The sequence below is a fragment of the Crocodylus siamensis genome, chromosome 1 (assembly GCF_052110815.1).
Source record: "Crocodylus siamensis isolate JL-2025a chromosome 1, ASM5211081v1, whole genome shotgun sequence".
In the NCBI taxonomy this organism is placed as follows: domain Eukaryota; kingdom Metazoa; phylum Chordata; order Crocodylia; family Crocodylidae; genus Crocodylus; species Crocodylus siamensis.
The window spans coordinates 121340461-121366392 of NC_143395.1; positions in this window are offsets into that span (position 1 = coordinate 121340461).

Genomic DNA, 25932 nt, shown 5'->3' on the forward strand with positions numbered 1-25932 from the left:
ACGGTGTAGTAACAAAGTCACCATAGCGACACTTGTAGATACACCCACAGATAGGCCTGTAACTATTACCTGAGAAAATACTTCTCTGGTCCTGTATTTGAAGTTCAGGGGACACATCTACACAAGATGTGTCCTCTACTGTGCAGTAGAGCAGTTTACTATGCAGTAAGCCTGCATGTCTACACGTGCACATGCTTACCGCACAGTAAACTGCTCTATTTGCAAATAAATTGGCTACCTGCAAATGTAAGTACTAAATTTGCTCATGAGTGGTTATTATACATCAGTGCACGTGTAGACACTGACTAAGAGTAATTTTTCTCACAGTCAGCCTTTCCACTAGAGGTCCAGCCTCACCTGGGGCTGGGAGCATCACCTGTGCCAAGCCTGGGCTGGCCAGCCCCAGTCCCAGACCCTGAAAAGTCTGCAGGCAGTGTAGCCCTGGGGCATGTGCAGGAAGCCTATGGCCACACTTGGCCACTGACTACCCCTGCACAGGCTGCAGGGAAGCTCAGGCAGCCTGCTTGCACCCTGGAATTTTTCTCTGGAACCACAGTACCACATGGCTGCCAAGGCCACCCTGTCCAGCCCTGCAGGGTGCTTCAGGCACCTGCCAGGCCTGCCAGCACCTGGGCCCACCTTCAGCCTGTTCCTGGCCACTACGGCCAGCTGCACCTTGCCACAGATGACCCCCAGAAGCCTCCTTAGACTGCCTCATTGCACAACTGCTAATCCCATGCCATACTCCTGTGCTGGATGCTGCAGGCAGCTGCCCAGGACTGGAAGTACTGGTACAGCCACACAGAGGCCCAGAAAACCATCACAGGAGACATGCTGGCATCCTCCCTGAAACCACACACAACCTTCCAGGGTTCCAACTGGTCACTGGGTGAGACTGAGGACCTCATGGAGCTGTGGGACAAGGCTTAGTTGCTTGCAGGGCACAGGCACTCCAACCCTCATGTTTATGAGAGGCTGTCAGGCTGTATGTGGGATTTCAGGCATGACTGGTCAGCATGCCAGTGCCACATAATGGTCAAGTTCTTGTGAGCACAATGGATCATCATGGCTGACCACAACCACCAGTCAGGGACTGCCCACAAGTCCAAATCTTTATGCGGCAACTGGATGCCATTCCCACACCCAGGGCAACTGGATGGAGCAACTGGATACCAGTCTTCTGCCCAGCCAATTTACCATGTTGCTTGGGCACCCATGCATGCATGACCCACGGCTGGGCAGCACATAGCCCCCTAGTACAGAGCATCTTATCTCAGAAATGTTGCAAACTCTACCAAACAGCTTCTTTCTCATGGCTCTACAAGCCCTGAAGCTGTACATGGGGGAGAGGCAGCATTTGGCAGGAAGGATAGTGGCAAGCTTTGCTTGTGACCAGAGCAATGGAGGCAATGGAGGAATAGCACTGAGTGCTGGACACCATCCTGGCCCCAGTAGTTGCATTCATGCCACCTGCTACCCTGCCTCCAACCACAGCCTGCCCCCTGGCAGCCCCACATCACCCAGCAGCAGCCATCCCCCCACCCTCCCCATGGGCCTGGGCAGAGGTCCTGCACTACCTCCATAGGCCAGGAGCCCCTGACCCAGCCCCCATGCCAGGTGCTCTGCCATCCAATCCCCCACCAGGACCCAGCCCCACTGTTCACCGTGGCTGCGCTCAGCCATAGACTTCATAGATTTCATAGACATTAGGGGCTGGAAGGGACCTCGTGAGATCATTGAGTCCAGCCCCCCTGCCATAGGCAGGAAATCTGCTGGGGTCAAATGATCCCAGCAAGATAAACATCCAGATGCCTTTCAAATGAGTCCAGAATAGGTGCTTGCACAACCTCAGGGAGAGTCTGTTCCAGACCCTGGGCACTTGGACTATAAAGAAGTTTTTCCTTATGTCCAGTCTAAATCAGCCTTCTGGGAGTTTGTGACCATGAGAACTTAGGGAGCCCTGGTGAACAACTGTTCTCCCAGGTCCTGATGCACCCCCTGTATATACTTGTAGGCTGCTACCAAGTTCCCCCTGAGCCTTTGCTTCTCCAGGCTGAAGAGTCCCAAGCCCCTCAGCCTCTCCTCATATGCTTGTCCTCTTGGCCTTTGTTCATATAGATGGCTCTCCTTTGGAGTCTCTCAAACTTATCCATGTCCCTCCTGAATTGGGGGGCCCAAAACTGGATGCAGTACTCCAGCTGTGGCCTCTCTAACACTGAGTAAAGCAGAAAGATGATTTCCCTGGTTTTGCTTGAGATGAATTGGTGAATGCATGCCACAGTTTGGTTTGCTTTGCCAGCTATGGTATTGCATTGGTGGCTTATATTCATGTTGTGGTCAATCAAGACCCCCAAGTCTCTTTCCGTCATGGTGCTAGTGAGTGTAACACTGCTAAGCCTATAAGTATGCTGCTGACTCTTCCTCTCAAGGTAGAGCACCCTTCACTTCTCTACATTGCAGGCCATCAGGTTTTGATCCACCCACCTTGCAAGTGTGTCCAGGGTGGCCTGTAACCCCAGCGTGACCACTTTCTCCCATAGTTTAGTGTCATCTGTGAACTTTGCCAGCCCCCATCTGATGCCTCCATCCAGATCATTAATGAAGATGTTGAAGAGTACTGGCCTGAATACTGAGTCTTAATGGTTGCCACTGGTCACCTTGAACCACATTGATCCACTCCCATCAATTAGTAATCTTTGGGTCTAATGCCAGAACCAGTTCCCCAGCCATCAGACTGTGTGAAGATCAAGGGTGCAGGTCCCCAGATTAACCATGAGGGCATCACAGGAGACTAAGTCAAAGATTTTTCTTGAAATCCAGGGCCAGGAATGTGCATGGAGCCTGTTGGCCCTCACCACTGGCTGCTGGAATGGGAGATGGGCACACTGGGAGAGCAGCAGCTTCTGTTACCACTGGGAAGGCCCGCTACCTACCAGGCTCACCACAGAATGTGTACCTACAGGAGAATGGCCAGAGGCCAAGGTGTTGGCCCTCTGTCCCCAGGCTCTGCTTCCTAGGTGCCCCAGCAAATGGCTCACCACCCTGGGAGGACACACATAAACAAGCACAACAATATAAATAGTTTGCATGGGGAAGAGGGTGTATTATTGGTGGTGGGTGGGGTGGGTAGTAGTGGGGTTCTGTTGTTGGGGAGGGAGGGGAGACAGGTTCTGTTATTGGGGAGGGATAAGAGAAAAGGGGGTCTGTTTCTGTGTGGGGAGTAAAGTGTTTTTCAGAGAGCTCTGCAGTGAGCCTGGTGTTAGAGGTGGACGGTGTAGTAGGGCTCCATAGGCAGCTGTCCAGGCAGGCTACAGTGGGACATGCAGGAGGAGGTGGTCAGCCAGTGCCTCTCACACCTGGTATCCTGGACCCTACCGGTGGGTTTGCAGCTTGCCTGGGGCCTCAGTGGGGTTGTGGAGGGGGGTGATGGGGCCAGCACTGTGGTCAGCAGCAGCCCAGGGCACTGGCTGTCACTGCCAGGGGCAAGGGCTAGAGCAGCCATGGCTCAGGGAGGCTGAGGCTGCAGCTGCTGCATGCTGGCCTCAGGCTCTGCACACTGCTCCCAGCTAGCTAAGCAGCTGGCCCAGGAGCAAGGAGCTGGGCTGCCTTTTAAAGATGACTGCCAGCCACAGGCAGCTACAGCTGCAGACTCCAGCTCCCCCAGTGGCAACAGGATCCCATTGCAGGGCCACAGGAAGTGGGAGCAGTTTGCAGCTAGGAGCAGCAAATCTGCTCCCGCTTCCCTGCACATGAGCATTTACTCTTGAGTAGTTTACTCAAGAGTAAACTGCTCCCAAATCAAATGCATATGTAGATACACCCAGGGGCACTTGGATTCTATGTAGCATATGTAAAAAGAATGACATGGGATATAAAGCAGTGGTGGATCAAAATCAACTTCACAATTACTGACTGGTGCTTAGGCAGCTTTCCAGGGTTTCATAGATTTCACAGACATTAGGACCGGAAGGGACCTTGAAGTTCATCAAATCCAGCCCCCGGCCCCAGGGGCAGGAAGTCAGCTATGGTCAAAAGATCCCAGCAAGATAAGCATACAAATGTTTCTTGAATGAGGCCAGAGTAGGTACCTGCACGACTTCTGGAGGGAGTCTATTCCAAGCCTTGGCGGCTCAGACAGTAAAGAAGTTTTTCCTTATGTCCATCTTAAAATGGTCTTGGAGGAGTTTATGACCTTTGGTCCTTGTTACCCCTTAGGCACTCTGGTGAACAGACATTCCCCCCAGATCCTGATGCACACCCCTTATGTACTTATAGGCATCCAACAGGTCACCCCTGAACCAGCGCTGAGTCCCATGGCTCTCAGCCTCTCTTCATAAGGCCTATTCTCTTACCCTCTGATCATGCATGTGGCTCTCCTCTGGACTCTATCAAGCTTCTCAACATCCTTCTTGAATTGTGGAGCCCAGAATTGAATGCAGTACTCCAGATGCAGCCTCACCAAGGCTGAATACAGCAAGAGGATGGCATCCTGAGATTTACTTGAGAAGCATCTATGGATGCAAGCCAGAGTTTTGTTTGCTTTACCAGCTGCAACATCAAATTGGTGGCTTATGGCCATCTTGTGGTCAATCAGGACCCCCAAGTTTCTTTCAGCCGTGGTGCTAGCAAGCATAGCACTGCCAAGCCTTTAAAGTAGAAAAATCTGAGTGATATTTAGTGTGTTCCTTGCATTTGTAAACAGTTGCAAATTAAGAGATGACTCATGAATTTAAATAGTCTTCTTTCCATTATCTTGTGTTGAGCATTCAGTTTACAAAGAAACAGGCTGTAGTCCATATATGATATTCATGGCCCTTAACTTTGTTGCAAATAAGCAGGTAGGTGTGACCCATCTTTTGGAGTACTACAGAAAGTGATGGTATAAAAACTAAATAGTTTCAACTCATTCTCATTAGAATATCAAAAAGGCCTGTATTTTCCCATGAAAACACAAAATATGAACAGAGGAGATAAAAATAGCAGTGGAAGTAAGAAGAAAAATGTCTGTGAAACTACTGTGGCTCTATTCTAAAATAATAAAAGGCTTTGTCTGTGTGTCTTTCTCTATGTCTTTCTGTCTGTAATGCTTTTGGGAAACTGTGTATGCACTGCTGAGAGCATAACAGTGATTGGTTGCACGGCCTGAGCTGCATGTACCCAAGCTGCGGGAGAAGTTTGTGGCAGTGGTCAACACAGCCTGGACGCCCAAGCAGTGGGTTTTCCACGCTACCTCCTTGCCTGAGGGCAACATGGGGGATCATGGTGGTGGTACCCCCTCTGCCACCCAGCCTTGTTGCCCCCTCAGAACAGCTGGCAGGGAGGGGGAAGTGGCAGGCAGGCAGCGAGGGAAGTAGATGTGGGCCAGGGGGTGGACCAGGAGTGGCAGGGAGAGAGGTGAAGCGGGGCCAGGCCTGGAGTGACAGGGAGGCAGGGGAGTTGAGCAGGGCTGGACCTGGAATTTCTGTTCATAAAAGAGCAGTTCATAGTTCTTAGGTTCTGATGGTGTTTGTTTTGAATCTCACTCTGTGATCCAAGGCACTGAGTGTTTAATCTGATCATGAAATTATTAGGCATAATTGCTAATAAGAGTATGTGACTAGAGCTTAACTTCATAGACCAACTATATCAGGCAGCAAGAATGTTATGTTTACAATTCATCTTTTCATTCACACAGTAAAAATCTTAAAATTGAAATCTAGCAAGTACAAAGGAATAGAACATTAATATCAGTATCAGTGACTGATAACTCTGAAATTCATGTTAAGCTGGGGCCTACTCACAAAAGTTAGACTACACAATACTGATACTAACTGCATAATGCAAGAGGATGCAAGTTCATGGCTAGGCCATCTGAAAAGAAATAATGAGATATCCCTTCCAGCTTATCTTTCTATTTTCTTGATGATTTCAAGCAGGCTCCTAATTGTCCAGTATGTAACTGTGTGAAATGTCTATCCTTGATTAATTAGAATGATAAATGTTTCTCTTGCAATTAACTCATGTTATGTACAGGAAGAGTCATTCTCCATATGTGATGTCTCCTCTCGATTTACTTCTGTTTTGGCTAGTGGTTCCCTTGATTTTCCAAGGACACTCCCCAAAACCTTGTTTTTCCTAGTTGTTAATCAGTTTGTTGATACTTCCAAAAATTAATAGAAATGGATAACCTCTTGTCACCGAAGGCAATTAATTCAAATTGGAATTTTCTGATAACTAATAATGAGCAGTTTGATTAACAGGGTTTTCCTGTTAATTATTGCTTGGGACTCTTTCTTGATTTACACAACTACAAGAATGCTTTGAAGATGCTGGACTAAGGGTATAAAAACAAAGTGAAACAGCTAACAGGAATGAAAGATCTCTCTGACAAAAACTACTGCTGCACCCCAGCTATCTCAAGAAGCTATAAAAAACAGACCATCTCTTTTGTTGCCTGTTTGGTAAGAAATTATCACCTTATAGCTAATTAGTGGACTTTGCTTTGGTTTGGGGTCATTTGACTTTGAATACTTGTAGAAAATAAAGTCTTTCTGTCACTCATCAGATGAGGTATTGTGTCAATTCCTAGTCTAGTTTGGAATCCTAGATTTTTATGGGCTAACAGTCATCTTTTTATTTTAAATAAGTTCACAAATTTCTTGCTTAGAACATTTGGGGCTTAAATCCCAACTAGATAGAACTTGATAAAGATGAAAAGAAAGGGGGAAAGGGTTCAAAGAACCTTTACTTCTTTCTTCTTTGCAACAGCACAAACTAAAGTAACAGCAGACTCGCTCTATTTGTGCCATCTAGAATGATTTCAAAAGGCTCTTCTGCTGACTGAAATTCAGCAGAGTATGTCATGCTCTGAGTCTGCCGCTTCCAATTCTACTCACATCATTTCCTTGCCCTAAAACAGCTTTTCCTCAAGGTGTAGGGTAGTGTAATATAGTGCATGGACCCTGATGCGTGTAGAGGAGAGAAAGGAAAGAATAGGTAGCATGAAATTCATACCAGGTGCTCTCTCCACCTAGCTCAGTTCCATTATTCCAGGTTGCAAAAAAACAGTTTGACAGTGTCCCCGATGGGCCTTCTCATGTCACTCCTGAGAGCTCTGCCCTCCTGGTCATTGGCTACTCCCCATCTGGACCTGTTTGTTACCATGGTTGTTCGTCCTCCTGCGTCGCCAACCCCACTCTCTCCTGCCACGACTTGTTGTTCCCCCAGTGGGGCAGGACTAGTTCACAGGTCCCTCGGTGGCCAGGGGTTGGCCTGCTGGTTGCACACGGGGCTCCGCCACCCCTACACCCCGGCCTCACGCCACCTATGGGCTCCACTTCCCCGTGCCCACTCAGTGTTGTTTCTGCAGGCTTCTAACATGGCTCTCATCTTTGATCCCACAATCCGTGGGATACTCCTATCCTAATGTTGACCACTTCACACCAGCCTGCACCAGCGCCTCAGCCGCACCCTCTATAGACCCCACACCACAAGCCCTTCACCCTGTGCACCCTGTGTAACACTCTCCCACTTGGAGGTTCTGACGTCCTAACCACCTCGCTGACCCTCCACCAGACCCCTATTAGCATGAATGGGGGGAGGAAAAGGGGCTCCCCTCGGTCGCTCTCTAGTTGCCCCGCTCATGTTCCTTAATCGATGTCCGCTGGTCTTGGCAGCGATCCTGCCCCAATCTCCCTCCAGCCAGGTGGCCTTCGGTCTTTTGCCCCTCTTTGGCGTAGCCTGCATCCACCATCTTGGCACTTACTTTGGGGTCCTCTGAATCCTCCTGGGTTGTCCCGATCTTCCATCGCTCACCCAATCCATCACTTCTGGGTCGACTTGCTGGTGTCCCTGTCGTCGGGCTTCCCTCCTTGGTCACTGCTCCCTCTGGCATGCTGGCTCTGCATTGCCTGTCCCGTGGAGCCGTCACCGTCGCTGGCCCTAACAGCTGTCTGGCCTCCAGAGCGGCGGCCGCCATTTTTTAAATCCGCTGGCTGGCATCTGACGCTGCCGTCAGCTGCTGGCCACAGCTATACGAAGAGGTGACTAACAAGCCGTGCTGGTTCTCCCTCCAGCTCTGCATCTCTCCTGTCCTGGGCTTCAGGTAAGTGTCCCTTGTTACCTCGGCCCCTGGGACAGACAGCATGGTGATTTTACAGGGTACTAAAGATCTCTCTGGGAGGCAGGGTCAGGGCACAAGTATGCATATAGTCAGATTTATGTAATTCCCATTAACCCAAGAGGGAAAGAGAAAGAGATGGCAAACTTTTTCCTTCTCAGGGCACCTCTTACATCTGCTGCCATGAGTCATCTGTCCAGTCTCTGCATTCTACCCTTAGATTGTACCATATACAATATAATAGTCTATGCAGTGGCCCATACTACACTTCTGTTCTATTGGTTTTTCATCCTTTGATTCAGTTTTATTGACATCGCTCTTTCAGCTCACAGATTAAATCTTACCATATACCTATCCTCCAAGTAAATAGAGTTGAATGGTATGCCTTGTAATCAATGCAAAAAGATGCATTTATCTTACTGTGAAATATACTTGTCTAAAGATAGAAACCTAGGATGGCAGAACACAGGTTGTGCCTGTCACTTTAAGAGGTTTTAGGCAGGCTTTGAGCAGATGTGGTTCAACTGGATGGTCACAGAACAAAAGGGGCCACTGGATTGAAAGAGGGCTGGGCAAACTTAGTATAATCCCAGGCCCTAGGAGCACAGCTGATGATAATATTCATGGATCCAGAGGAACAACATCACTCAGCCCACAGATTGCAGCTCCCAGAACATCTGGAGGGGAAGGTAGGAATTATTGGGATGGAGGAGGTTCCTTCTGGTCCTGAAGACCTGAAATTGCACCCTGCTGGGGTTGGATGGTATAGTGGGGCTACCTGTGGCAGGGAAGTCTCCAGGAAATGCCACATCTGTGCCTCCCCAATGAAAGGTAAGAATAGAGTGCTATAAAGCCTCAGCCTGTGCTGCCTTGTGGGTACACCATGGAGGGTAAAGGCTAAGGGAGCACATCTAACAGAAAAGCAACAGGCTTGGATGGCAGCACAGAAGCCAAGAGAGCCTGAGGCCCAACGTCTGAGAAAATGAGGCCTAGCAAAAGACCGAGTTAGGGGGCCAGGTATGTTGATAGACACCTGAGGCCTGAATGGGCTGTAGGCCCATGTGTGAGATGCCTCAGGCCAGAGTCAGCCAAGAATGTGGGGTAATAGGCCTGACACCTGTCATAGATTAGGACCTGGATTGGGTGGCCTGGAGCTCTGTGGGGGGTCAAGACCATGCACAAGGGAAAGGGAGCCTGAAGGGGCATAAAGAGTAGGGTAGAATGTGTGTGAGGCCAAGGTATGTCTGAACATGCCAGAGGCCAAGCTAGGGTCAGAGGCTGAGTACAGCCCAACAATAGGGCCAGAGGAGTTGGAAGTCAGTTTGGGATGCCCTCTGTGAGGCATGGGACATGATGTATGGATGCTTCAGAGCCATTTATTACATGCTTGGCATCAGGGCATTAAATGCTCAGCCTCCTGCCTATGAACTTTTTAGTTCCTATTAGCTTTTTAGTTCCAACAAAGGCATGGCAGTAGAGCCAAGTGGATGGACTGCCATAGATAGGTGGGTGGGCTGATGTTGTGACCCGCCTAGAGATGGCCCTCTGTCACACCTAGGTTTAAAACAAATTCCTGAAAAGAGAAAGACAGTGAATAACTGTTCATAAATGTGGGCAAACTTTTAAAGAAAAGAGGAAATTGATAAAAATTAATAAAGCATAAACAAGGCTGGGTAGATAAGGGAAGTGAAGACAACAGGATTTATCTTTGGGCAGCAGAATTAGTGACAATGTAAGGAGATTTACCTATTAGAGTAAAAGAAACCCCATCAGTGTTAATGGCCATTAGTAAATAGAAGTGGCAGAAATGTTAGTTAAAATCCAGAAATGGGATGGTGATAATGAAATACTGTCCATCCTCAGGTAGATGTTCAATAGCAATTAATCCAATTAGACTTTTATTTCAATGAGTCTAAACAAATTGTGATTTTTTTTAAACTGCTGACCAAGACGCTCCCTGTACCAGTAATGGGTATTTTTAATAGACCTTGATGGGACATATGGCAATGAGCAGGCTACCTTCCTGGAGATCTATACAAACTGGGCCTTTCTGCTGGAGTGGCAAGCCACTACCACAAGGATTTCCCTCACCATCTGGAAGTCGGTAACCCTTGACAGCTTCCAGTCTGTGTCTAGCCAGCTTGACATAAGGTATTGGGAATGCGGAGCTTTTAAAACTGCATCAAGGCTGTTGGTGGCATGTACATCACCATCCTGTGCCCTGCCTACCACAGCTTTAAGTTTTTGAATCACAAGGACTTTTTTTCCATCATGCTACAAAGTAAGGCTGTCCAGCTAGTGGCCTACATGCTACATGCAGGCCATCATGGGTTCCAGAGCTATGGCCCACATGGACCCCTGAGTTCCAGAACTGCATTAATCCAGCCTGGATTCTGGAGCCTAGATCCAGCCTGCAGGACCAGATAAGTTGAATGGTCCTGCTGTAGAGTATTATGAATTGTTTACACACTCTAGCAAGATCCAGCGCACCAGGTCCTTAAGAAATACTGGACTTCTGATCCTGTTGACAGAGGGGGAGAGTAACAGGGGGCCTCCTCGGGGCTGATTTTCTTGTGGCCCACCCACGTGTTTGTGTGCTAACCGTCTGCCTTCTCGCTCACCATGCCTTGTTGTTAATTAATTAATTGATGTTAATTATGTGGGAGGCTGCCCATTTCTTGCCCCAGTGCCAGGGGGCGTTATGTGCAGCTCCGTTCCTCCCCTACAGAGCAGCCCAAGCCTAGCAGATGGCATCCAGCTGTTGCCAATGTCACACACTGGGCCCCAGAATCCTACTCTTTGAATCGCACCTGGATCTATCCATTCAGGTGATGCATTCCATCTTCATTCCAGACTGCATAGTTCCCTGATCTGTTCCCCCTTATGGGTGAGGTCCCCCCATGACCTTTGGCTATACTGGCCCTGGCCTGGGGCCAGTCAGAACCCCAGGCCCTCAGCTCTGGGGGTCCCTTGCAGTGGGCCCCTGGTGCTTCGACCCTTCAGGTCCTGGCCCCAGCATGGACCAGCCAGGGGATGTCAAGACAGGTTTGAGTGTATGGCCCCACTCTCTCGCTGGGGTCCACCTTTCAGACCCTACAAGAGGGTAACCCATCACATTGTGGGAGCTGGAGTTAAGGCACCCCAACCCACCTTTCACCACAGTGGTAACTGGCCTGGCATTTCCTGGGGACTCCTGCACCACTGAGAGCCCCACCAGACCACCCACTCCCAGCAGGGTGGAGTTTTAGGTTATGCCCAGGACCAGGAGGCTCCTGACCATCCCCTACAGCTCCTCCCTTACCTCCAGATGACACCAGCAGCCCTGCAGCCAGGCAATGTTGTCTGGCCTTCCAGCAGTGAAATGCCTTGTTTATATGGGCAGCCCTGAATCCAAAATAGCTGCCCTAATCAGGCACCTGCCAGCTGCTGTCTTCAGGCCCTTAAAGTGACAGGCACAGACAGTGCCTTGCCACAGGGAGTCTTCCCAAAGGTAAAATACCGAGATGGAGAATATAATTGCTGTTCCCACTTTGCTCCAGCCCACCAGTGTGGGACCCAGCTTATACACTTTTCCCTTAGCTTATGAATCCTTGCATGGGACACTTAGATGACAAGAACAGTGTTCATCTACCAGCTGAGCAGATGTTAAATGACTGACAAGTGAACCTTTAACTGCATGGTGGAGAGAAGTGGGGATGTACCACTGAGCTTCACCTGCTTTGTATGGTTATCTTGGTCTGCGTCCTGCACAATGTATGTAAGGCCAAAGAAAAGCCTTTGCAGAGGACTGGTCAGAGAAAGCTGACCAGCTTAGGGGCTAATACATGACATCAGAGATCAAGCATGTGGAACACAACCATTATTCTTTTAGATACACCCTAGCAAATTGATTCAACTATGCAGGGCCTGGGGAGGGTAGCTCTTCCCATGGTGCATCACAGAGGAGACCTGGGTGGAATAGCTTGCAAAGCTGCAATAGACCTGCAAAGCTGAGAATCTCAGTACCATACTTATGGTGGCAGCAGGTGAGGGGAAGAGAGTAGGATCCACTGTCTTTCCACATTCAGGAGCACCTGATGATGGGAGCTTACCATCTCAGGAGTTAGAAGCAAATGTGAAGAAATTCTCAAAACCAAAAAAGATGCACTGGGGAGGACAGCACTTTATCTTAACATTGAAAAAAAGATTAAGAAATGGCGCTTGCTTATTTATTGTTGCTCCAGGGTCAACACCTGCTCCAAACAGAGTTCCCACAGCAATAGGCACAAAATATAACCAAAATGGGGCTAGGATACCAGTCTGATGAGACAAGCATTCTCACAGGAAAGGTATGTGACTGTATTCCAGGGTAAGAAAATGTGGCCGTGACGTAATTTTAAAATTCAGTCTTAATCTATTGTCTTTGTACATTTAAGCACGATAGTAAGAAAGAATATATATATTAAGCCTATGAAGTGGACAGATACTAGAGTGCTGGGATAGAACTTAAAAACATTAATGAACGGTATTTCTGACGCTAAAGAGATGAAAACCTGCCCCTACCTCCCCCCTGCCTAAAACCCACAACAACTCAAACTAAGTTACCTAGGAAAAGAATTAGTATTTGGATTGGCTAGGGCTCTCTGATTTTATTAAAACCAACTTTTTTCCCTAGCAACTTTTTTCAATTTTTGAACTAGAGAGGAGAAAGATGAGAGGTACAATATGAGTGTGTCTACACAAGATGCTTCTGCACAGTAGCTCATTTTTACTGCTTAGTAGCATCTGAAAAAATCCTTGCGGGGATGGTACTATGCAGTAACACTAGTCATTGAGCAGTCATTTAGTATTTGGTTATGCAAGTACTAAATGACTGTGCAGTAACAACTGTGCAATCTGCTGCTTGTGTAGATGCAGCCTATGAAGCATAAGGCAATTTAAAAGATAAAGATCTAAAGAGACAAGTTGAGGGGATAGGGAAAAAAGAAAGGAAGAAAAAGAAACAACAACCAAACACAAAGCAGGGGGAAAGCCACAAATTTGAGTATAAGGATGCCAGCAAAAGGAGGGGGAGAAGAAAAAAAAATACGCAGCAAAGACAGGAGTTAATTTACAGAAGTGGCAATGAATGAAACAAAGTTAATAATGTTAATCCATTTATCAAAATTAGGAAAAGCAATACATTTTTGCAACAAAGACAGTGCTGGCATGAATGATAGACTGACAAATGTCAAGAGCCCACAGCTATTAAAATACAGTAGTGAGAACAAATAAAGTATCCACACAGAAAAAAAATGACAGCCTTACATAATAAAAGAGGGTAGGGTGAAAGAATTGTAATAGTGAACAAAACATCACATAAAAATGACAGGGTAAAATGCAGAAGAGTAGATGAAAGCTAGCTAACAGAGTTCAAGCTATGACAGTCCCTGGAGGCAAGGAAAGAATACCCAACCACTAGTGAGCAGTTGCAAGACACTTTTTCAAGTACTGAGTGGGGAGGGCAGGGAGACATGAAAAAATTCTCCTCTGATTGTTGAGTCATCTATTTCATGTTCAAGAAACACAGTACTTGTGATTTTTGCACAGAGCAAATTTGAGTTAACACTTGGATTTTTAAACTGTTGCATGACAGGCAAGTCTCTCTGTATCAGTATCCCTTTCTTCCTGCAAGATCCATCCAAAAGAAGAACTGTAACTAACATCAAGCATAATGATCATTCTTTTAAATAGATGTATCTTCTACCCCAACCCGCTAAGAACTTTTTCACTTTCTTCCAGTTTTTTCTGTTTTTAAATCTGAAATACCCTGAGCTAGCTTTCCAATGGCAAAATTATTTGCTATGCCAGGAGTCAACAACCAGTGGCTCATGGGCTGGATCTGGTTGGTGGTCGGGGAGGGTGGGGAATCTGCCCCATGTCGGCAGATCTGGGAAGAGAGGATGAAATATCAGGAGAATGGAAGTGGTGGCACCTAGGTCACAAGCAGCAGCCCACCTCAGGACTGAGCTCTGTTAATTAGGCCTGCCATGGTGAAATGGTTGATGACTTCTCCTGCTCATCTGCATCTTGGGACTATTGTGGATCTGTGAAGCTCCATTATAGTTTCTGGTGCTCCACTGATTTACGCCTACTGAGAAACACTCAATAATCCCATCTCCATGAGGAATCGTATCGTTTTGCCAGGCTTAAAGTGAAGCAAGATGAAACTCAGCATAAAAATGAGGCCTGAAGCATATATAGTCCCTGAAGGAAAGCTAAAAATCTTCCTTAAAGATTCCCCCCTCTACAGATAAGTACAATCTGTGCAGTTTGATGTGTATGAATAACAAAACAAACAACTCCCAGCTTTGTCTTGCATCTCTTTAAAGAAAACAGATTTGTATGCGAGGCGTTTCGGACAAGATTTTCTAAGCACCTGGGTTGGAGCAAAGAAAATCCTATTAGGATTCTAAAATGACTTTCTTCACTTAATATAGAGCAACATATTTAGCTTTCATTTTTTTCCAGCTCTTCATCTTTTAGCTAGAATAACTATAGTACGTTTGCAACAAACACATCATCAGTTAGAATTTTCAAAGTCCTCAAATGAGTTAGGATCACAAGTACTATAGAAAGCAGTGGGATTGACATTTGAAATAGCTGTTGCATAAACAGAGACAACAAATAAAAGGCATGAAATTAGTCAAATATTTGTAAGTTAGAAATCTGATTGGGAGGTTTCTCTTTTAAGCTATCATTTCCTCAGGTTTTGAAGACCATACATTTCAAATCAAATGTTTTAAATATCAAAAAATGTTTCAAAATTATTTTTAAGCTGAGAAATCCACTTCAACAAGTCCTTCAGTTGAAAGCAAGATCTTTTCCATAGGAAAATTCTGATTGCTATGAAAACTTTCCCTCCAACCAGTCAGAAGAGCACAATTTTCATACCACAAGAGAAAGATAAGCGAATGGAAAGAGTTTGGATGCCTACCTCCCAAATCAGAGAGTTTAATAACCAAAAGGCATAATAAAAAGTTATCTGGTATTGGGAGTGGGAGATAAAAATCAAGTCACCAGTAAAAGTAAAACAAAGCCACTGTATACTATGGAATATTATTGTTAATGTAAACATGAAGCCAAATGGGTGGCACTAAACACATTATGAGGGCATTCCAGAACACATGCAAGATTTTGTAATCAGAGGAAATTTAACTGACCTGAAAAGGTTAACTCTGCCTCCCAAACCAGTCATAATAAAATGCTAACAATTCTTAAAGCTTCATGCAATAGTAGCATAAGCTCATGCCTATCTTTTAAGGATGCAGCTGAAATCACATTAAAACCTCATCACAAAAGGCACAGAAGTGAATGCCCCCAGTCACTCTGAGAGATGCTGCATTGATAAAACTGTTTTTGATGCTCAACCCAAGATACTGAGAGACAGAAAACAAAGACATTTGCACTGCAATGAGTTTATTGGTATGCAAACCAGCAGTAGTTATTGTGCCCTCTCATTTTTAAAATACTACATTGAGTTTTATTGTGCACAGCAAAGTGAAATGTGTCAACATTTCAAATACTAAATTAAGTTAAGAACTGAGATGGAGTCAAAATGTATCATCTGTCACAGACCTAAAAAGACAGCCACTGATGTTGCATCAGGAAGCTGAAGGATAGTATGGAGAACGTGATCCAGCAGTGTTATACTCCCTTGATGCCCATGCAGGTTAATATACCTCTGAAAAACCCAGTTGTGACAGATGTGAGGATTCTTGATAGGGAAAACTGACTTCAAAATATAGTGACATATTGAAACAACACACAGACAAAACAGTTGCAGCCTACACCCACACCATTGCAAGACTAGTGATGTTTTCCAGTGAGTTTAATTCCCAAACAAATATATAATGGAGCAAACATCTTTTGAAAGTGCTGCAAGACTTTTCTCTTTGGGTATGAAGTTAACAACCAAAACTAAACCAAGACATTGTCCAGTGGAATTTTGCTTTATTTTGTTATATTGGTTTTATAATCCTTTTACCTTAAGTACCCTGTTAAGTCATTCTTTTTCTCTTACTGTAAACTGCCCTAAATCTTTATAGGGAAGGGCAGCATATAAATCACATATAATAAAATAAACAAAAATCTTATGGGTTTTCTTAATACACAGTGGCTAGGTATAGATGTTCAGGGAGGTTAGAGGGGTTTGATTTAATTAAAAAGGCCACCATATCTAACTTAATTTGCCTAGGTGTGTGTGTACCTTACATTTAGATTCCTAGTTAGGTCAATCTAAGTGTGAACTGTTCAGAACAGAAGTCCAGGAAGGTTAGATCAGTCACACAATGGCTGATCCAATCTAAGTTAACTGTATCTTGGAGGTAGTCTAACTTAGATTGAGTCCACCAAAAAAGATCTGGGCTTCTGTATACTTCCCAGCATAACTCCAGGGCTGGGAAAGCCCAACTGCTGGCCCTGGCCCAGCTGCAGCCCCGGGGCTACACTTTTCCTACCCCTCCCTGGCATGGAGTTATCTTTAGCACCCTGGCCCTTCACCACATCCCCAAGTGAATGTCTTCCCACCTCCTTGGATCAGTCAGCTCCTGCTTCCCAAACCCACCAAACTCCTGAGCCTGCAAGCTGCTCCCAGTTTTACCAGTGTTCACCAATTCCAGGAGCCAAGGAAATAAGTCAGGGTGGGAAAGAAGGGTGGGTTGGTTCATGGGGGAGGGGGTAGTTGTTCATCTGGGGCTGGGGGAGGCTCAGGGGACTAAATGTAGTTCCTGGTTGGGAGGGAAGGAAGCACCCCTGATCCTTCCAGCCCCCGCCATGGAGCCACCCCACCTGATCCACCTAATTCTCCTTCTACCTGAAGTTACTTCAGTTAGGTTCCCAGAACCAGTGAACCACCTCAGGAGTGATTTGCAGCCCACCGTGATCTCCTCAAGACCGCCCCCCCATTGGACCCTGCTAGTGCCCCACAACCTGTTAAACCCTCTCAGACTGAAGCAACCCCTGCCCCATGGACCCTACTAATCCCTCCAACCCCCTACCTCACCCCCAATTCTGCAAGACACCCCTGGACACCACCAACTCCCCCATGGACTTGTCCCCCAATGCCATTAGATCAGGTGACCATTTCCAGCTTGATCTAACCTCCCTTTAATATCCCCAGATCTCTTTATGTACCCACTATGGGCATCTGGTAAAAACCAGTCTGAGTCAAAAGGAAGACCTTACATCAGTGAGAAATACAGTAATTTGGTTCAAGCTTCAGTTCAAGAGGCTTTATTCTTTGGGGGTGGGAGGGAAGAAGGGGAGGATGGGTGGAAGAAAAGCACACAAATACACATACTGGAGATTTGTTGATCATCTTCTGTAGCCAGCAATTGTAGTAGAGTCTGATAATTTTCTCCCTCCTTCATATCACTAAGTCCCATTAGATCCTATATAGGTGATTTTGAGCATGTGAAGCCAACTGGCAGGCAAGAAGTAGTAGATTATGCACTTGTATGCAGGGGAATAGACAAAACTTGATTGGGATGACATAGTTGGAAAGGGTCCTGCTTTGAGCAGGGGTTGGACTAGATGACTTCCTGAGGTCCCTTCCAACCTTAATTATCTTTGATTCTATGGATACAACTGTACAACTCTGTATGCCCACCTTTAAAAGTCTTATCCATCAGGAGATCATGATTTTCTTCATATGCATGAGCCATTTAAAGTCCTAGGACTGCACATAGCTTTGCCAGAATTGATCAGTGCCTGTACTCAAATTTAAAAAGGTTATTTGTCCAGAAATGTGTAAGATAATAAAAAACCAGCATAGAATCCCTCAAGAGGAAAATTAAAGCACCACCATCATATGATCATCTCCAAAGCTGGGGAATTTTCCTAGTAATTTTCTATCTGCACTGTCTTCTCAGGAGGGAATGGGGAAGAGTATAAGCTGGAAAATGGTTAGTCAACAGAAACAAAAGGGACATGAGACAAAATGGTGGAATTATTTTATTAGGAAGCTCCCCTTCTCATCACAGCAGCAGATAAAGAATGAGATCAAAGATGATCTCAGCTATAGCACCAAAACAAAGATAGGAAGAAAGCAGAAGTAACATGCAAAAAGAAGAGTATTCAGAAGGCCTTAAAAAACAAAAAAACAAAAAACAAAAACTTTGTTCTGAATAAACTGCACTTGACCACGTCTTGACTACCCACCATCCTAGCAGTTTCCAAAAGGGAAGCCTTCATAACTTTAAAATAAATACAGTATTCTGCAGGCAATAAATCATTTGCACATTAAACTCTTACACATATACATGAGAAACTTGGAAAATTTAGGTTATAGCTTTTGGCTTCAAGAGGGAAAAAAAAACATGTTTTGGAGAATGTTGTGAAGGATTCTGTCCTTTCTAAACAACAACTGAAACAAAATGTAAAGACTTTGTAGATTGGACACAATAATAGCATATATCAGCATAGCACCATTGATTTTATACAGCTACTAAATGTGGATGGAATTTGATCAAAGTATGTTTTTCTACACCTGCTGAATATCTGACCCCCTTTCATTTATAAATGAATTTCAAAGTCTCAAAAATGAGTGTAACAGCAGTTTATCCATTTAATTCTTCCTTGGCTTTGTTTTTACTTGTATGAAAGGAAAACTCTGAACCAGTATGATATTACACCTAAATAAAATGGTTCAGTTTGTATGAAATCAATGGTTCTATGACCCACTAGTGCTTGCAGTAACTTCATGATTATTATGATTTGTGATGCTTCTTCTTTATGAATACTTGAACCAGTTCCATTAGGACTTTTTTTCTTCTTTTTAAACACAAACATAGTTCTCTTACAGTCAATATTCTCCAGGGTGAGGAAGGGGTAGAAAAGGAATTAGATTTTCCCTCCCTTGGTAAAATAAAAAGGAACATATTCTTTTTTCCCCCCACATATACAGTCAGTATTTTTTTAATTGTTTTGTTTTTGTTTTTTCCTGGTCATGTTGTTCCTTTTTTCCATAGTTTGCAATTCCACTTTGGCATGTGACACTATAGTCTTCTGAAGTTTAGACTGATATAACTAACTGTCACTTGGAAACACCTTTTTTGTAAAACTGATATTTGTATACTACATCAGTCTCTAGTGTAGACATACTCTTATTTTACGGGTTCATAAGCAAACCATTCTATTGACACTTCTGGTGGAATATCATATTTCAAAATCCTGCCTAGCATATTATATGCTTTCCTTTCCAAAACAGAAAAGGTTGAGGTTTCTCTCCCACATCAAATCCACTTAGAAGTACACTCAAAAGATTAAGTGCTACACATTTACATAGTGATAGCACAATTGTATTACATCACAAGTCAATGCTTGATACTGTGAGGTTTCATATGCTTTCATTACACAATACTGGCTATTAGGGTAAACAGATTAAAAAGTATTATGATGATGCAGAGTTAGTAATGGCTAACCTTTATTAAAATATTTCTACCAGATGACAAGCAGCCTCTAGAAGACTGAGCCTATTTCAAGTCTGGTTTCCAGTCAAAAATGACTTAAGGCATTTTACTACTTGCAAATAGTAATTGCTTGAGCTTGTTTTACACTCTAATAGGCACTTTAAAAGCCATATGGAAGTAATAATGGAAAATTTTCATAGTTACCATCATAAGTAGACAGTTTTTAGTCTTTTAAATGGCTTCTCATCATTATAGAAGGTGTTCATAAAAACAAGGACCCCAAACATTTTATTACTTCATCATCCCTGTACAAGTTTGAATTGTGATACTTTCCCCCCTACCCTTCATCCATTCCATTTCTGTAAGGCTACAGGTAAGAGGTTATCATCTGTGAAAGAAAGAAAGGTATGGTCATTTAATATCTATTATCCTCATTTTCCCTTCTAGAGCAAAACAGTCCATTCTTTAAGGTCAGTGTTGTGGAATTTTCTGGGCTTGTAGATTTAAAAATGGTTTAAATTTTGACTTACTGAGCTTTTCTAGAACAACCCTCTCATCACTGATAGATGAGAGTATGTTATTACACTGACAATCTCCAATATGAAGATTGCGTAAAAAACCTGGCAAAAATCATGATTATTTCTTGTCAGCTTTCCTGCCTTCTACAATAATCACAATTAGGATAGACAGTGAAAAAAAACCTTTGTTCATTGTAGGTAATTCATAGAAAAAATAGCATTTGGGGAGTTGAGATTATAGCAATTATGGAATAAAAAACCCATCACCTATAGCAACTATGTTGAAAGACATTGATCAAGTTAAAGCCAGAGGAGTGTGTTTATATTTGAAATCCAAAGTGGCTTGATGGTACATAGTGTGCATTCCTCTACACTCTGTTAAAAGACATTTTTATTAATCCCAAATTTACTGTGCATAGTTATAAGGAAAGCTATTAGCTCTCTTTCTAAAGTAGTTTGCCCACTATCCTAACCATACACATATTGCAGAATTTAACACAAGATGACATCACTGTATTGCAGGCCATTAAGCATCCACTTATCACCATGTTTAGGTCAACAATTCACATTTGGACAAATTATATCTTTCTGAAATTTATCCAGACTTCAGGACATCAAGAGATGGAGGATTGCCCTTTGGTGGTTTGTTCCAATTGTTATTCACTCTCTTAAAAAAACCCAACAACAACAAAACCAAAAAGGGGCTTTTATTTCTACCTTGAATTTGGCAGGCTTCAGCCCCTAACCATTCATTCTTCTTCTGCCTTCGTATAATAAAGCTATATTAAACAGCTTTTTAGTATGCCTTATATTCTTCTGGTAAAAAATAAATAAATAAAAAAGATACACACCATGATAAAGTCACCTCAATCTTCTTCTCCTAGAAGCAAAAACTCATTACAATGAGAGATTTAAAGCATTTTTTCCAGCCTCCAAGCCTTTTCTGTTGTTTTTTAAACCCTTCTCCAATTATTCAACATCCTTTTAGAAAATTGACACCAAAAATGCACACTGTATTCCAGTCTCACCAGTGATGTTTTGTTCTTTCCTCTCTCTGGAAAGATCACCTCCCCACTTATCTACTTTTACATCCAAAACATCATATTAGCATTTCTGCCACTGCACTGCATTGGCTGGATCACGTTCTTGCCATCTGACTCAGTGATAAAACATTTGAGGGACATTGTTATCATCTGTTCTATGTATTTTAAGTGTATGTACCTCAATGTTTGCCCATAGTGGGCGAGTCCAGATGAATGCACACATGCGGTGCCACAGATCCATCAGCAGCGCTGCACACTGCATGCTCCTTACATGCAGGAGTTCTCCACGCTGCTATTTTGCAGCACAGCAGGGAAATGGGGATTTGACACCAGGAGATCCCAGTGCCAAAAAAACCTGCACCTGAAAACAGCAAGGCAGTGCACATAGTGGCAGCATGAGCTGCCTGAAACTGGAGCCTGGCTGGCCAGAGTCACACTTCAGTTGTTGCCTGCCAGGTTACCTGCTGCTGGATTGTCATGGCTGGAGCTGCAAAGGCTTTCAGGACCTCAGGTAAGGCTGCTGGGGCCAGCCTCCCCTACAATCTCATCCAAGGCAATGTGCCATGGGCCAGAGTGCAAATTCACAGGCATTACTTGGGCACAAGTAACAGTGGCACATATTGTGTCACTGCTGTTTAACCCAGGGGAATGCACATTCCTGCTCATGGGGACATGCCCAGTGAGTTGCTTGGCCCACAAGCACCCTTTTCAGAGTCACTAAGTTTGTCTACATGTTCACTTTAATTTTCATTAGCCTCTTTTAAATGTGCATTAAAAGTGGCAGTAAAAATAAATGTGCTATTTAGTTGATACACATTAAAATAGGCTAATGTGCATTAAGCATCACTTAGGAATGTTAGTACCTATACACGAGTAGGGAGGCTGCTTTGACATGCTGTAATTCCAGCACATTGGAGCAGACTTAATCAAGCCTGCTGGAGCATGGGAATTCCCATACTTCAGCAGACTCCTGCATCTCATGTATCCGCATGCCCATGAGTCAAAATGGTGGTGGGGGTGCTTTATCTAAAGCTCATTCACCACCACTTTGAAGCATGGGGCACTAATACACAAGACACTCCAAGCAGTTTAATTAAAGTGGCTCTCAGAGCTACTTTAATTAAAGCCCTCCCCCACCACACACACACACTCCTAAGCATGTGTATAAATGACAGGATAATGTGCATTTTCCTAATACCTCATAATAGGGGCACTATAACACATGCTGTGGGGGTCGATGGGGAGTGGGGTAGGGTAGTGATTTAACTAGAGTAGTTCCAAGAGCCACTCTAATTAAAGCACCACCGCATCTCATGCATTAGCATCCCCATGCTCAATAATGGCAGTGGGTGTGTTAAAATGAAGATTAATCAATGAACTTATGTTCAAGCACCCATACCACCATTTACTGAAAGAAAATGTTTATGCAAATAGCAAATTCTAAGCAGTTAGGACAGTGGATGTATCTACATGTTCAACTGATGCAAAGAAATAAACTCTAGCACAGTTTGCACTACAGTCAACTGTTCCTAGGCACAGCATCTATACATGTGCTTAGGACAGCAGCACTTTGAGTTGAGGGTGGAGAAGCCCCAGGCTGGCAGAGGGTACAGGAGGTCAGCCCAAGGCTCCAGATGCCAGTTGAGGGGCTGGCTGGCATACGAAGGTGCTGAAGTGCAGGGTTAGGTGGCAGGGAGTCCCCAAACATTAGCACCCTCATGCCCCAGCCAGACCTTGTTACTATCTACACATGCTTTTCAGTGCAGGTAAGTACTCCACTGTAAGTTAGTGACAATACTATCATACAGAGGAATTAATTACTGCACCTTTATACTGGAGCATGTATAGATGGTGATTCTTTACTGCAGAGCTAATTACTCTGAAGTAAAGTGCACATGTAGATCCACCCAGTATTTAAAATAAATAAATAAATAAATCAAGTTTTGAAAGGTTAACAGGTTTTCATACTGGAAACCTGACACAAGATTTCCCCACAGGCCACTCAAATATATTTTATGATCTGTATACCAAATCATACTAACCAAGTTTAGAGTTTGTACCAAATGCTCAGAAAGAATGACCTGCGGCTCACTCACAAGCAAAAGTCATCTACAGAAAAAATATGCTAAATAATTGTGACCAAGTAATGATTGCAAATTGTCATGCTTTTGAGAGAGTTTGCAAACACAACTATAGATTGGTTAATAACTTATTCACCTAGTTCTATTCATAGTGTCCTTGTGAGAAAATTGGAGGATTGTGGGCTTAACTCTGAGACAGTCAGGTGGGTGGGAAACTGGCTGAGGGATAGGACCCAGAGAGTCCTAATGAACGGATCTGTGTCGTCCTGGTGAGAAGCGTCCAGTGGTGTCCCACTGGGGTCAGTGCATTTCAACATCTTCACCCCCACATCCAAATCATTGATGAAGAGCTCACTGGCCAAGTTCACAGACGCACCAAGTTATGGGGGGCAGGGGTGAGGTCACACTTGAAGATAGGCTACAGATACAGGTGGACCTAGACAGGCTAACAAGTTGGGTGGATTGGAACCTGATGAAGTTCAAAGTAGAGAAGTGTAACGTGTTCCATCTGGGGACAAACAACCCCCTGCACAACTACAGACATGGTGGTGGCAAACTCACCAACACCACAAATGATAGGGACCTGGGGATAATAGTAGACCACAGTATGAGTATGAGCTGGCAGCACAATGCTGTTGGCGTATGAGCCTGCACGATCTAGGGCAAGGGATCTGGAAGCAGCCCAGCTGGGCTGCCTTCCATCCCCAAACCAATCTAGCGCTGTGTATGGAAAGTCCCCATCCCCAGCAAAACATTGAAACACGCTTTGTTTCAATGTAACAGAACAGAGCAGCTGTTTTGGCTCAAAATGAAATTTGATACGAAACACTGTTCCGTCAAACCGTTGAAACTCAATGCAAAATGGAATGGTGCCATTTTGCACAGCCCTAGTCAAACTCCTTGAAGACCATTTCAGGCTCAACATTAGGAAAAACTTCTTCACAGCTAGAGCATCCAGATTGTGGGATAAGCTCCCTCCAGCGGTGGTGCAATCACCTACTTTGGAAATCTTCAAGAGGAGATTGGACAGTCAGCTTGCTAGGGGTCACATCACCCCAGGTGTCTTCCCTGCTTGATGCAGGGAGCTGAACCCTATGATCTTCCGAGGTGCCTTCCAGGCTTACAATCCATGAATAACAATTTTAACAGGATCTGAAATATCAAAGTAAATTAGCTAAAACTGCATAACCTTAATTTGAGTCATTTTACCTCCAGTTTAGTTTAATAGTGTTGTTTATGGGTGCCTCATTGAAGTTTGTTCACTAATAAATAAATAAATAAATAAATAAATAAAAACAAGTCATACAGACAGCAGTTGTAATCATCCAATATTTATGTGTTGCCAAAACCATGCATTTGGCATTAAGATCCTTGCGTAGTACATACTGTTGTGCAACTGCTGTGCAATAGCCCAATATCAGGTTCTGGGAGGGGAAGTGTAAGCCTTCTGTATCCCATCCAACCTCAAAATGCAAGCTAGAGTTAATTAATGTTTGTAAGGAGCAGAGTGCAACATATGTTTATTACATTCTGCAAAACAATGTTTACACTTTCTAAAGGGCTCCTGTAGTACAGTAGCACTGTCATACAAGCCCAAAGGAAAGTTAAAAACCAGTAAAGCTTGTGGGTTTAATAGAGTGAAGACTGCAGGCTTTGGAAGGCGAAAGTCATCCAGTTGGTAATCTCCCAGGCATCTGGTGAAGCACTAGTTATTTTGTTTAAAGATAGCATGCTATTTCTTTAGGGAGATAGAAATTAGTAGTGACCATTCCAGAGAGAAGATTACAGGAAGCCTGGAAAAAGAAAAAAGAATTATTGTCTGGATTTTAATTAGCCCATCTGTTATAAAGTATCTGATGGCACCAGGTTTATTATAATGAAGAAGTAGAATTTTTCTGTTAATGTTTTGTTATTAGAAGAAACCAAACAAATTCAGAAGTCTGGGAGTATATTGGAAGGAGATTATATAGAAACTTTAGCATCAATCAGAGATGCTTCTGATTCTGACTGAGGCCTTCCTAACAGGCATAGGAATGGGAAATTATCTGTACACGCTGCTACTGAAACTGTCTACAGCCCTTGGAAGAATGTGGCCAATGCTGGAAGCAATCTGCAAGCAGTATGTCTCCAACCCTCTTGCAGTCTAGTTAATGCATACACTCAACTGCAAAGCAAGCACCATAAGCAAAAAATTTTTATGCCCTCCCCACCCCCTCCCCCCAATCAGCAACCACTATCAGATTTCAGGGCATGGTACAGAGATAGTATATATTTCTCTGCTAAAAGGAAGAAGAATATAGCCAGCCAGCATTAGTATATCCATACACATCTTTCTGGATCTCTGATGCCAGGGATCACCAGACATTTCTGGCTTGCCTCCAAGAAGTTCCAAAGTTAACAGACATGCTATAAAATAGCTATAATCCTCATCATTAAGCCAAACTGATGGTATAAAGGTGTTCCTCCACCTCAAAAGCTCCCCACAGGTTCAAGCCTTTCTTCCATATTTGATATTTATCTATACATGGGTAAACATCCAACTCCTGGCTTCTACAGTCAGTACCCTTGATGAAGAGTATCTGACATGATCTGAACACAAGAACTCAGAGAAGCTGGTAAGCAGTCACTCCACAAACTATTCCTCCTATGCAACAGCCTTGATTACTGTTAATGCCTGCCATGGATCTTTAAGTTAGCCTGCAGACACAACAGTCCTTTAGGATGAAAGAATGACATTCACATGCTTTCCATCTACAAAACAAA